Here is a 14092-nt window from a genome sequence, read left to right on the forward strand (position 1 = left end):
CCACAACACTTCTCCTCCTTACCAGTTCCCTCCCCCTCTTTCTTTCATTTTCTTCCCCAACCCACCCCCCCCCCCAGCTTTGAAAACTCTAATGACTAGAATAAACCAAAATGTCAACATTTGCAATTCTGGAGTTTCATTTAAGCAATAAAAATAATAATTAAAAGGGTAAAACCTTAGAGAGATTTCTTCATTTTATATGGTTTGCCAGCAATGATACACATTCAAAAAAGCCAGTAAAAGAATTAATTAGAAACAGCCAAAGCTCAACAAGCTCTGCAAGTTAATGAAGCAGAGAGGAAAATGTCATCTTTGAGACCCAGAGCTGCATTGGCTTGGATAATATCCACTCCTGCCTTACTCTCCTAACTAAACCTCTTTTAATCTCTCCTCAAGAAATCAATGCTAATGACACGGATTTACCAAGAAATGACAGCAACATAATACCAGGAGAGCTGCTCCTGTTTGATGTAACTTAGTACTGATGGGAACACTCAGAGTTTCATTCTGACAGCAAGTTTTTGTTTAGCATGCTCCTTAGGGGACTCAAAGTAATGGAAGAGCTTCATTTTATTTTATTTTGATTCTTTCCATTGTGAGTTTGTTTTTTATATTGCTCCCTCTATCCCTCTTTCCAAAGCTTTTTTCTCTAGTCCTAAGATTTCCACCCTGCCATCCCCGTCCACATTCTACAATCCCGCCTTATTTCCTCTATCTTTCTTCAGAATGGTTCTCTTATGGCCACAGGTGGCATTGTAATGTACACAGTTTTCCCCCCATCCTCTTCTACACAAGGTAATTTATATGCGCACATCTGCTTATTTGCATTTCCTTTTAATTTGTCTATTTGTTTGGTTTCTGTGGTCAAAACATACAGGATTTTGGAATATGTCTAGAATACACAATTCACATACATTTAAGGACTATCGTTTTATTATTAAAAACATAAATTTAATGTTTATGCTATATAACAGTGCTGTCCTTAAGTACATCACACTAAGAGTCATCTTCTACAGAATATTATACCTGTAAAGAATTGGAATCATAAAGCACTGGGTTTGTCTATTTGACCACTTACTAGATAAGTGACTTTGGGAAGGAAATTCAATCCTTCTGAAGCCTTATACTCTCTAAGGAGATATAAATATCTATCATGCATTTCTCTGCCCATAAGCAGTAATGAGAAAATCTAAAGTGCTTGGAACATATTTAGTTTTCAATAACCCTGCTTCGTTCCCTGTTCCCTTCTTTAATTCCTTCTTTTGGAGTTACCAAAATATATTGTACCTCACTTTTGCATGAGTGTCCATCAGTTTTTGAAACATAGCCATTGTGGTCACATAGGTCTCTTTCCTTTGGGATAAACATCTCAGTAGAAATGTCAAACTTCCCTCCAATTACAAAGATGTCAGAGCAATTTGTCACTATTGCTCTTAATTTGAAGCTCCCAAATGAAAATGAGACTTGTATAGATAGATTAACGAGTATAAATACAATGTTTAATTCTATGGCCTAAGAATATTATCAGGAAAAAATTCATATCTTATGGGACCTAAAGCTACACAATTGGGGGATTTTCCTTTTAATACAAAAAAATGCTAAACTGGATACAAGGCCATGGAATGTGTCACGAAGCTCGAGCTTCATTTAGTGTCTGTCACAGGAGAGAACAAATAATAAGATCCCTCCCCCTCAACCACACACACACATGCACACACACACACACGCACGCACACACACCAACACACACCCCACATGCTATTAACTATTCAGGATCATTCAGTGAACCCCTAAAACTTAGTTGCAATTCAGAGTCCAGTGAGGAAGGAAAAAGAGTCAAAGGTGTCCCTATACATACTGAGATAAAGTTCTCATCATCTAGTAAAATGAGACCTAGAATCTTCTTAACAGGAATTCAGTTCGATTTTAGAAAAAGAAAGTAGAAAGCTGCATTTCTAGAACTGAATATGTGAATATATAACTAGAGATTCATGAATGTATAAGTTATTTCAGATATTTATATAAATGCAAAAAGGAAACAAATAGAATGCTATTGATGAATAGTTCTAAAGAAACAGTGGGGTTGGGGAAGTTTGACTTTAGATAGTGGGATCAGGAAGTTGAAATCTGAAGCTTTTAAAAGATGAGAAGAGTCAGCTATGCCAAGAGGCAGGGAGAGAGAAGGTTCAGCAGAGGGGATAGCTAGCAAAAAACCTGGAAGCCTGGTGGAAGAACTGTGGAATATATAAAGAGGAAAAGAGAGAATGGTATCAGAGAAATTTGGAAAAATTGTGTGTACTTGTGGATTACATGCTGTTGATTTGTCTCCAACTCTTACTGACTCTATGAAGAAGTGATGCCACAGTGTCTTGTCTCAACAGCTCTGCTCAGTCCTTGTAGACTCATACTTGAGGCTTCTTTCCTGGAGTTAATCTATCTCATACTTGGTCTTCCTCTTTTCCTGTTGCCTTCTATTTTTCCCAGCGTTACTGCCTTTTCCAAAGAACTCTGGCTTCTCATGATGTGCCCAAAGTAGGACAGCTTCAGTTTTGTCACTTTTGCCTTCAGCAATGTTTCAGGCTTAGTTTGCTCTAGGACCCACTTGATCGTCATTCTGGTTGTCCAGGGTATCCATGGAGATCCCCTTCATTACCATGGTTCAAGTGAATCAAGTGTCTCGCTTGCTTAACAAAATAAGAACTACAATGAAAGCATCAGAAGGTAAAAATGTCCTTTGTTTATTATCTGCATTCTTTCACTGAATTCTGTTGGAGTGTATATACTGCTCGCCTTTCTATCAGAAATTTAGTTAGGTAAAAAAATGGAAGTGGATTTTGAAATCATATATACAATTCTATTCATAGTGAAGAGAATGGTCACTTAAAGCCTAAAAACTTTTAAACTCTAAAGTAACTAATTTTATCAATAAATATATGCTAATTTAAATAAATGCACTGAAAATACTTGCAATACCTTTTAATGTTTCTCACAGAATTGGAACATAGAAATTTGGGGCAGCCTCAACGTTTTTCAGTTTCTCTCTGACTTTTGGCCTTTTAGTAACACCTTCTTTCATAGGTCATATAACCTACAATTTAAAATTCAAATGCCAGATTTCCTTTAAGGTCTTATATGAGGCTGGGTCCCCTTTAAGCTACACTGCATATATTAACTTCTACTAGCCATATTTGGAATGAGGGGTTTGACTCTTCTCTTAGAATATCAAAAAGGGAGCACAGATGAGTTGCAAGTCTGGGTGTTGGCTTTACTCTGGAACACGATTTAAAGAGCTCAGAAGGAAGTAGCATAAATATGTGGCAGAGACATTTGCTATCTATGAAAGTCTTGTGTTTCCCTGGTATAATATTGTACTATTGCTAGTTAGCAGTTATCTAGCCTAGGCTACATTTACCAGTCCCCTCACTCCCACTCTCTGTTTTCAGGAGGGGGTGAGTTTCATCAATAAAATGTGAGCATAGGTAATATAACTTCTGAAGCAAGGTAAGTAGCCAATATGTTTTGTCTGTCCTAATCCTTTGGCAGAAAACATAGGCTCCTTATTTTTCTATTTACTGGAGCCTATTGGACAGTTACATGATAAAGAAATACATGTCTCTTGTGTTAAACTACTAAAATTTGAGGGTTTGTTTTGTATAGCATCTTGCATTCTCCAACTAATAAATGGGATCTTTAAAATTCTTGATCTACAGCAAATTGAATTCACTAAATATCATAGTGGAGGTATGAAATTAAATTTCATAGTTTTAGTTTGTTTTGTCTTTGTTTTTCCTTCTTAAATGAAAGAGGTGGCAGAAAATCTTCTGGAGATGACTAAAGGTAGCTCTCCTTGAAAGGTAGGGATAGAATTTATTAGAATGATTTTAGAAATATTCTCGGAAAATTACCCCAAATTCAAATTTATTTGGGATAGCCTCCTGGAGAAAGAAGAAAGCACATACGACTAGTACAGCAATTTAGAAGAAAATCTCGCTTTTCTTAAGATAATGAATTGATAGGCAGGACAAAAAAAAAGGTGGCTCTTCTGGGTCTGTGGTGTAGTGATACTGGACCTAAAGTGAAAGGAGTCCCGAGGACTTGTTTGTGCCCCGGAAGACATGAAAATGGAAATAGAAACTTTGTAAAAGTAAAATTAGACCAATTACACTAATTTGGAGCTCTTGGTTGAGGTTAGCATGAGTAAGACTATCCTCCCTGCAAAGCCATTGAAGACTGTGGGTGGCCAATTTTTAACAGCAATGCGATGTCACAGCAAGACATTCTGCATGCAATGAACTGATCCGACTTCAGCTCTTTCTCAATTATGAAGGGAAAATCAAACATAGCCCCCCATATTATTTCCCCCAGGTGTCATTTGATGGTCAACAGGAAAACACTGGACTTTCTCCCAATTAAAGTAGTTGAGAAATCGAGTCATCTATATTATCTCTTTTATAAATAAAATGTGGGAAGAATCTAAGATTATATCTATTTGAATATTTTTAAACACATAGTATTCCTAATATTTGTATAACTTCTTATAATTTATTAAGGATTGTCACAGACTTTATTTTATTTTACCTTCTTGGCAAATCAATAAAGTAGATATTGTCATCTCAATTTTATTGATAAAGAAACTATGGTTCATTGAGATAAAGTAAATTGCTCCAGATTACACTAATATTAAGTGGTGAGGCACAATTCAAATCTCAGATTTTATATAACCTGTAATGTTAAATTTGTATCTCAAAACTATGATGTAACCAACTATATCAAAAATTACTAAAGTCTTTTTGTTGCTGCCTTATAGCTGTCTCTGGGAATTCTTTCCTCCGCAATCTTTTCTGATTTCTAACAAAGAAAAGGCTACAGCTAACCACTCCTCTTTCCTGCTCCATTTATTCCTTTCTACAACATGGTTGTCATCTAACTTAAATGATTTAAGAATTTTTAGAAAGGTGAAAAGTAGCTTCTACATATATCTCACACACACTCACATACACATTTTAGAGATACCTGATTTAATACTAAATACGATCATTGTTTGAATTCTAGGTTGATAATTGCTTGACAATTTTGTATCCTTGTAAAAATTCAAAATAATACCTAAATACTAATGTCTAGCTTCTATTGTCATAGATTCAGATAAAGTTTATGGAGCTGAGTACAGTGGCAGAGAGTATAGAAATCAAAAACAATTTTTTTTTTTTCTAAAATCACATAGTTCTTTACAACCCATACTGAAAAAGATTTCAAACACTTACAAGAGTTTTGTGCCATTGGATCTTGAATACTTTGCAATATTCAAGTTTATTTCTTCAGTGGTTTAGTCACTGCAACTTTATTCTGAAATTTTCCTCAAGGGGATCACCTACTATTTCTTCACAAACTAAATAGCTAAATAGCAAGTATTTCCCTATGTGATATGGGTGACTAAATCTGAATGAGGACACAGGGACATGTACAGAAAAACTAGATGACAAAGGGCTAATGGGGTTATTTTTTCCTTATTAAAAAAAAAAAAAAGGTTTATTCTATATCAGCATTAGAGCATGATCCCAATGCAGCAATTTCCTCAAATAGCGACCCTTTGAGAAATGACTTTTATGAAACTAATTTACAAAAACATGAGATAAATATTAAAATAGAAACATTAAAGATTTTAGCCTCCTGCAGGTTCTAAGAAACTTGGAGTAAATATTTACCTTAACTTTTCTGCCATGGAATTACTTTGTGAATCTTACCATAAAGAAGATGACTTTTTTCCAGTTATTCTCAACAGCATTTCTTTCAGGGTGATTGCTGCCTTTTCTCTTTCACACTCTAATGTTATATTGGAAATGCTGTACGCATGCTCACACACTGTTGTGAATTAGAAAGGGTACTTATGACAAGAAACAAAAGACATTCTCTTTCCTTATGGCTTCTACCATCCTTACTTTGGGAGCTGATTTTTTTTTTTAAGGTTTTTAACATGAGAAAAATTAAAATGTGAAGATTTGTATGATGGGGGTTGGAAAAAAGTTTCAGTTTAATAAAATGAATCTTTTCATCTGAGTCTATGGGACAACAACCCCATCAACTTGCATAGCAAAAAGTCTAAGTTTGGCAGACAGCTTTGTCTATGTCTCTAAGTTTCCAGACATCCAGGTTAATGGATTTTTTTACTGAATAGATTGGTTGTCTTGAAGTTAGGGGCAGTAATGTACTGTAGTTGGATATTTGATCATATTGTTTATATATTCAGTTCATATATCTGCTCAGAAAAGTTTAGGATTACAGGTCTAGTGTGCATTTGTTTATGTGAATGGTATTTCATCTTTCGTGTGTGTGTGTGTGTGTTACCTCCTTATCAGCCTTTATACTTTCTTTCTGATACTCTATGGATCCTCAAGCTGTCTCCTACAGAAATGAGTTATTGAGGCAGTTCAAGGAAATGATTACTTTCTAACCAAACCAAGCATGCAATAATACTGCTTTAATATTTAAGCTAGTCAATTATTAGGATATAATTTATCCAAATATGAATCTCTTACTTTTCTGTAGGAAAAAAAAAAAAGGAACTTCCTCCTGAAGAAGTTAACTCTTCTTCAGGAAATCCTTTTGTAGTTATCTATACTCTATCTTTAATTTCTTATATATAGGCACCTACTTACTGTCAACAGTACAATAACTCAACCTAACACAGACAAATTTCTTCATACAGCTCTTCTTACTCTTTGCCTAGTACCCCACTCATGTGATCAAAGCAAAATATGACATTTAACTCCTCAAATACAAAAAAATTTCTTTCACAAAATCTTTCAATGGCTTCATTTTTAGTAAATCTAATAGATTTATCTTTATTGTGTTCTTTACATTTGACACTGTTAACAACTTTTTCTTCTTGAAAGACTTTTCTTCCTTTAGCATCTATAACTCCAAACTGTTCTTAATTTTTCTCCTTTTATCTCTCTGGCTTCTGCTTCTCAAGTTCTTTCCTTTTCTTTATTCATCTACTTGTTGTTTTATGTTATATCACTTAGGGACTTTTTTCTCTTAGTCTACATCTTTTCCTGGACAACCTCAACCCTACTCCCTTTGAGTCAATTGTTATGTTTGTTATTGCCCAAATATCTCTTCCGAAGTCCAATCACATATGTAACCGACTTCCAACTGAATCGATCCACTTGAATATTCCATCACACTTCAAACTCTACTTAGTCTTCATACAAAGCACTATTCTTTGTTTTCCTGACCTGTTATGGAATTAATGTTTGCGTCCCTCTTCAATTCAGATGTTGACACCTTCCCTTTACTTTTCTTAATGTGATGGTATTAGGAAGTGACACTTTGGGAGGTAATTAAGATTAGATCAGGGTGTAACTCTCTTAAATGAGAATAGTACCCTTGTAAGTGCCATGAGAGAGGTAGCTTCTCCAGTCTGTTCTTCAATATGTGAGAATATAACGACAAATTGGAAGTCTACAACCTGGAAAGTGGCCCTCACCAGAACCCGACCATACAGCACCTTGATCTCTAACATCCAGCACCAGAACTGTAAGAAAGAATTATCTATGTGAATGACTCCATAAAGTGAAAACTCAAATTTTATCAAGACAACCCTCTGCCAAAACCTACTACTACCATAGCATACACTAGCCCTATGAGAATGAGTTGCTGATTTTCTCTTCGATCTTAGCCCCTTCACCTCACTCAACTCCCCACCCAAACTATTTTGCATGAACTACTACAGACATAACATACTTTCCTCACTTCTAGGCCTTTGAATATTTCATGTCCTTTTCTTGGATCATTCTATCCCTCATAAATACTATTCTTAATTATTCATCTTAAGACCTAGCTTAAATATCACTTCCTCTGGGAAAATCCTTCTCTAGATAAGGGCTCCTGTGCAGGGCTCCCTAACCCTGTAACAACATGTATTTACTTAAAACTCCTTTACTGATAAGCAAGTTCTAGAAGGAAGATTTTACTGCTCAGCAGAACACTTAACATAAAATAGGCATTGAAACAAATTTGTCTGACTGAATAAATTCTCAAAAATGTTGTTACAATTATATTGTATATCCATAAATATCCCTATTGTACAGGTCAGGAAAATCAGGCCTACAACGGACTAATTCTGGCTTAATACTATATCTTTTGTGAGTCTCATTATCATTCTTTATCTCCTAATGCAGTGTGTACCTTACAAACAAAATTAATACTTCTCATTTGAAATGACAGACTACTCTGAAGCTGCCAATTTTGCCTATCTTCATAGTAGACTCGATAAAAATGTCTGAGATTTTTTATTACTTTGGTAACAAACATATTTACCATAATTTGCAATACCATTCTTAGACCTTCTCTCCACCCCAAAGATTACTGTTTCCACAAAACTCCCCAAAAGCTATGTTACTACAATAAGACCACTTGTAGGTTCAGTTTTTCCAGGTGATTCAAATGAGAATGGACGGAATCTTCTTTACACACTGTTTTCTTCTAAATCATTGAAAGAAAGCTATCTCTGCAAGCATCTGTAGTTTGTTCATGTCACAGGTTTCCAGTTGGAACATTCAGACATTTTTATCTTCTGTGCTTAGATGTAATCAGGGTTATTATTATAAAATGGTTACTAGTAATGTAGGCACTATTTCAAAGGAACCATTCAGTGAGTAACAAATTTCTCTTGATATCTGTGCTTTCTTTTTTTCTGTATCTTAATCAGTTTAACTGTTATCACAAAAATTTTAAACTCGAAGAAATTCAGACTGCATTCTAGTTCTCTTTTCCTCTTATGTTTTGCTCATTTTACAAGTAAATAAACTAAAATCTTCAGAATATTAATCTCACACATCTTAGTGATTGAGAGGAAGTTTAGAATATTAGTAAGACTACAAGTTTTATGAGTACATCTATGATACTAAATCCAGGTCTGCTTGCCATCTTTCTTGACTTCTGAACAGCATCCAATCAATAGACCATTACCACTCCCTTCTTCTTAAAAGATACTTTTCCCTTAACTTTCATTGTTTACACTTCCTGATTTTCTCATAATCTTCCTGACTATTGCATCCTAGACCCTATTATATAGTTTTCTGCCACTCTCAACTAGGAAGTTGGCATTCTTCAAGGCTCAGTTTACTGTCCTTTCTTTTGTTAGGATTCACCACATCTTATTATTCTTTCAGTGGTTTTTGAACTTGGCAATGGAAACATGGTCCATCCAGCTACACAAAGCAGAAACTGTAAGATTTTCTTCCACATTTCCATTTTCCTCTTTCCTCATATTTAACACATCACTGATCTAATTGATTTTAGGTCCTGAAAAACATATCTAAATAGATTCTCTTCTTTTTATCTCCATCATCACTATCCCATTCCAGGTTACTAAAGTGCATTCTTAGGACTACTGCAATCTCCCAGTTATATTGGTCCACTTGCATTTTAGGACCCTGGCTATTCATTCCTGGTATAAAAGTCAGAATAATCTTTTGAATGCCAGGTCCCTTAAAATCTAACAAAGAATGTACCCACAAACATATTCGGACACCACAAAAACTTTACATGAATTTCTATCATCTTTATAATATAAATCACAATCCTTCACATGTATTACAAGTCAATTCACAATCTACTCCCCACATTTTTCACTTGCTTTTCTTACATTTTCTCCATATTTCAGTTCCTATATTCTTCTTTTATGTCTTAATTACATATTTTACATTCTTCATTATTCAACTCTGTTTACATGTTGTTCACAGGTCCTGCAACACCTGTCCTTATCCCTATCATCTTTCTATTTGGCAGTACAGCTATCATAGTAATTAAAATTTTGTCTGAGATTAAGAAGACAGTATATAAATTTCAGCTTCACTATTTGATATCTGTACAACTACGAACAAATTGTTACCTTTTAGTCCTTCAATCTCTTCACTTTAGTATAAAGATAATAATACTAACCAGTTCTTAAGGCCATTATAAAGAGTAAATGGATTAATTCACAGAAAGTGCTCTTAATAGTGCTTGATATCCAGAAGTACTCAAAAATATATATGCATTAGTATCATTATATTCATCATCATATATCATCATTTTGAGCAGCAGCATCTTCATCATCTAGGTTTAAGACTTTCAATTAGAAACATTTCTTGACCTCTTAACTAAATCAAGCATTCCTCTTTGTATCTCTGTTTTATAGCTCTTATCACAGTTGATGAGAGGAAAGGCATATTTCTCTCTCATTAACCTATATCCCTTATGAAGCCAATAATTATGTCTTAGCACATTTAAGGAATATACCAGTTAATATATATGTATACATGAATAAATAAATAAATTTCATACTACATAAACATGAATAGTGACATACATTATCAAACTGATGCTTGAAATAAAAATATAAGAAATAATGGAAGTATTTTTCAGGGTCTACTAAACACATGTTTAATTATGAAAGTAATATAAAAAAAACTTAGCAATTTATATCAAACCAGAGTACTAGAATGAGAGGATAAGCACTAAATCTTGAAATAGAAATATGATAAATAAAAAAAAAAAATACTACTTTGCAGGGTCTTATAAACACGTGTGGCTCAGTGCAAGAAGTAATACTGGCTAAATATACAGTTTTAGAAAATTTTCAGGTATATCCATAGATGGTAAACATCAATAGGTAAATTAAAGAGAACATAAATATTTAGAAAGACATTTTCATTATAAAGAACAGTCTCACACTATCACAAATCATGCTAACATGGTCTGACAGTATTTGTCAAAATTTTCTCATCGCACATCTATCTCAATTTTAAAAATTGCAACATGAAATCCTAATATATGTTTGTTTGTTTATACAAACCTTACTATAAACTATTATATACATTATACAACACATCCCCAAGAAATATGGTGAGATAAAAATATAAACTAACAAATTTTAATAATTTATTTTCATTAATTTAATGGATTATGTTGCAAATTTCCTGGTTTTGGTGTACCCTACTTTGAAGACTCCTGGCATAGCACATGGAATGGACTGGAATGTGCCCTTGACATGATACAGAATTTTTTTTATTACTATTGCCACTTCTCAGAATTTTTCCAAAGATGTTAATTCCTTCATTTCTTTTTCAGCCTTTTTCCCACTTTCTACTTTTCTCTAATGAAAAAAGTCATTTAAACTTGAGAGCTGTGGTACATTTTATTCAATATCAAGAATTTATTAAAAAGTACAAAGCCTGTACTTTCTTCAAATTAAGATACTCCTTGTGCTTCATTTCCAGTGATAGGTAATCCTCGTCTCAAATCACTTTGCTGGGAACATTGGTATTTGATAAATACATTTGCAGGGAGCAGTTATCTTCAAACTCCACTCTCATCAAGGATTGTCCCACCACAAAATATGATCAAAGATTAAGGACTCTGGGGACTCGTGGGCTCTGAACTCATCAGCCTCAAATCTTACTATAAATTATCCAAATGAGGCACTTGGCAAGATTCTTAACTGATTGTGCTATTCGGAACACCTCCATTTCAATTAGAGGTAACCATGATACACGATAGCAGAGAACAAAACTAATAATTTTCACTAACGTCAGGGAAGGTTATAAGACTTCAGGGAATTACAGCAAGTGTTTCAAGAAATGCACGTTCATGGCAGCATTTCTTGTTCATGTGTCTGCTTCTCAAATGAGAAGATTTATTTTAGTTTTCAGGTTCATATCAAGACAGGTTTGGAGAATTTCCATATATAAAAGTCTAGATGGCAGAGAAAATTAGAATGCTAAGGACTAACAAAGTCAATGTTGAACCCCCAAATTTTGAATCCCTCAGGAGACCATATATGTCTTCAATTTTAACTCTCAGTCTGGGCAAACAATATGTAGGCAGATAAAGCAGCTACTTATAATGTACAACTCAGACATTAAGAGACTTGGGAGTCACAAATCTCTACCCCTTCTGGTCTAGTAGGAATCTTGAAATTGCACTTAATGTTATATCATAAAGCCAGTTTTAACCAGATATATTTGAGGCAGTATATACCACACCAGCTGACATACTAATTTTCCTAGCTTTTAAAATTGCCCTGAGGATTAGCTTCCCTAGATTTTTGAGGTTTCCCTGAATAGAAAACTGATCAATTCCTTTCTAAAAGTGAAGTCTGGGATTTGAGGAGCTAGACTAGACATGCCACATGTCAATAGAAAGCAGTTCGATTTGCTGATTCCAGCATAAATATGAAAGTCTCAAAATCCTGTTTTTTTGTCCTAACTGGGCTAACTACCAACTTTATGACTTGAGCTTCATTTTTCATGACACTAATTTAAAATATTACACAACCTATTTTCCCTCTAAATAGAAAATATTATAAGGGCTCATAGATTCTTAAAATTAATTTGCTAAACATGTTTGAATATTTACTGTTGAGGAAAATATTTTATTAACCAAGATGGACAGATACAAAAATAAAAAAGACGCTCTTCATCATCTCAAAGAGCTTTCATATAGTCCAGCAGAAAAGATATTAAAACAAACAAACAAACAAAACTAGCTTCCTGGTTTGATATGATTCACTTCTATTGTATTCCTCTCAAAAGTTCATAAAGCCAGCCTAACCATAAGAAAAAAAAATGCAATATAGTATTATGGATTGAATCCTGAAACAGTTAAAAAAAAACATTAATAAAAATATTATAACATCAACTGAAATTCAAAGTTTAGAGCAATGAATCAATAATGCCTTCCTAGTTTGGACAAAGCACCATGGTAATGTCAAATAGCATTAGAGGAAATTGGATGAGGGTTACATAGAAACTTTCTGTACTATTTTCATAAGTCTTCCAGAAATCTAAAATTATTCCCAAATAAATTTTACAGAAAAATTAAAAGCATAAAAATAACTAATATATTACAGTGTGCCGATTGCCACAGGGTACGAATAAAGTTCTGTCAGTAGAAGGGAGGGAAACTGCTTCTGTTTTAATGGAAAATAAATACTTCTGTAGGAGTCTGTAGTATCTATTCTGGAAGTTTATCCCACCCCTATGCCACCCCACTCCACAAACTCGGATCACCTCAGGGATCTATTCAGAGTGTCCAGCTTTAGACATAATGGACAGATGTTTTTTGTGGAATGAAAGAAACAGAGACTCTGTGTTCCTCTAGCAACCAACAGTATAGCAAGGTGGTGGAATGAGGACGCTGGGGAGCAGTATAATGTGGGTGTAGACTATAAGGAGGTACTTCTTTCTCTAGAAAAATTTTAAAAAATAATAAAAGCCTGATTAGAAATTACATTTTTTTTTATTATTATTACCATGCACCAGCAACCTTAAACAATATCAGTGATAAAATGCTTCTGTCTTTTGGGGTGGACCACTTTCACCACCAACCTTCCATCTTTGAGATTCCATGGCCAGGCGGTTATATCTCCGCAACAAAGAGTCTGACTCCATTTTTTTGATGTTTGCCCGCTGATAACTATTAAGCCTTACCCTTTCCTTTTCCTCGTATGCCTCATATTTGGGAAAGTTGATATGAAAGCCTATGTGCTCCCTTCTTGGGCACAGCTGGGAAGTTAAAACCATGTAATTCTCCGCATATGCATGCAAATTCTCAACCTAGCTACAGTCCTTAAATGACATAAAACCCCCAAACACTCTGTTTTTTGATCTCTCAATCAATATTCTTATCTTCTTGGGACTCACCATGTTCTCTCTAGAAACACTTATTATGTGAAAAATAAACATTTTCATACTCTCTTGGTGTGCATGTGATGTGTATGTATGGATATGGGTATGTGGTCATTAGTCCAGACAGCCAAGGCAAATTTTGTGTGGTGGTTTGTTTATACCAAATGGTCACAATAGTCCCACAGTCAAGAAATGGAAACCCTATTTGAAACATAATTGGTACAGAATCTCTTAAAGTACAGATTATGAAGCAAAAAAAAAAAAAGTTTAAATCTATTACTATTTCCATCAGCCTCCTCTTATTTCATTCAGAATTTCTTTTCATGAGTGCTTGGGCTCTTCATCCTTGTTTTGGTTGGCCTCCCTGTCTCCCTTTCTATTTAGTCTTCACAGGGCCTCTGTTTCATCATGCCAGGTCC

The sequence above is a fragment of the Rousettus aegyptiacus genome, unplaced genomic scaffold, assembly GCF_014176215.1.
Source record: "Rousettus aegyptiacus isolate mRouAeg1 unplaced genomic scaffold, mRouAeg1.p scaffold_m13_p_12, whole genome shotgun sequence".
Taxonomy (NCBI): Eukaryota; Metazoa; Chordata; class Mammalia; order Chiroptera; family Pteropodidae; genus Rousettus; species Rousettus aegyptiacus.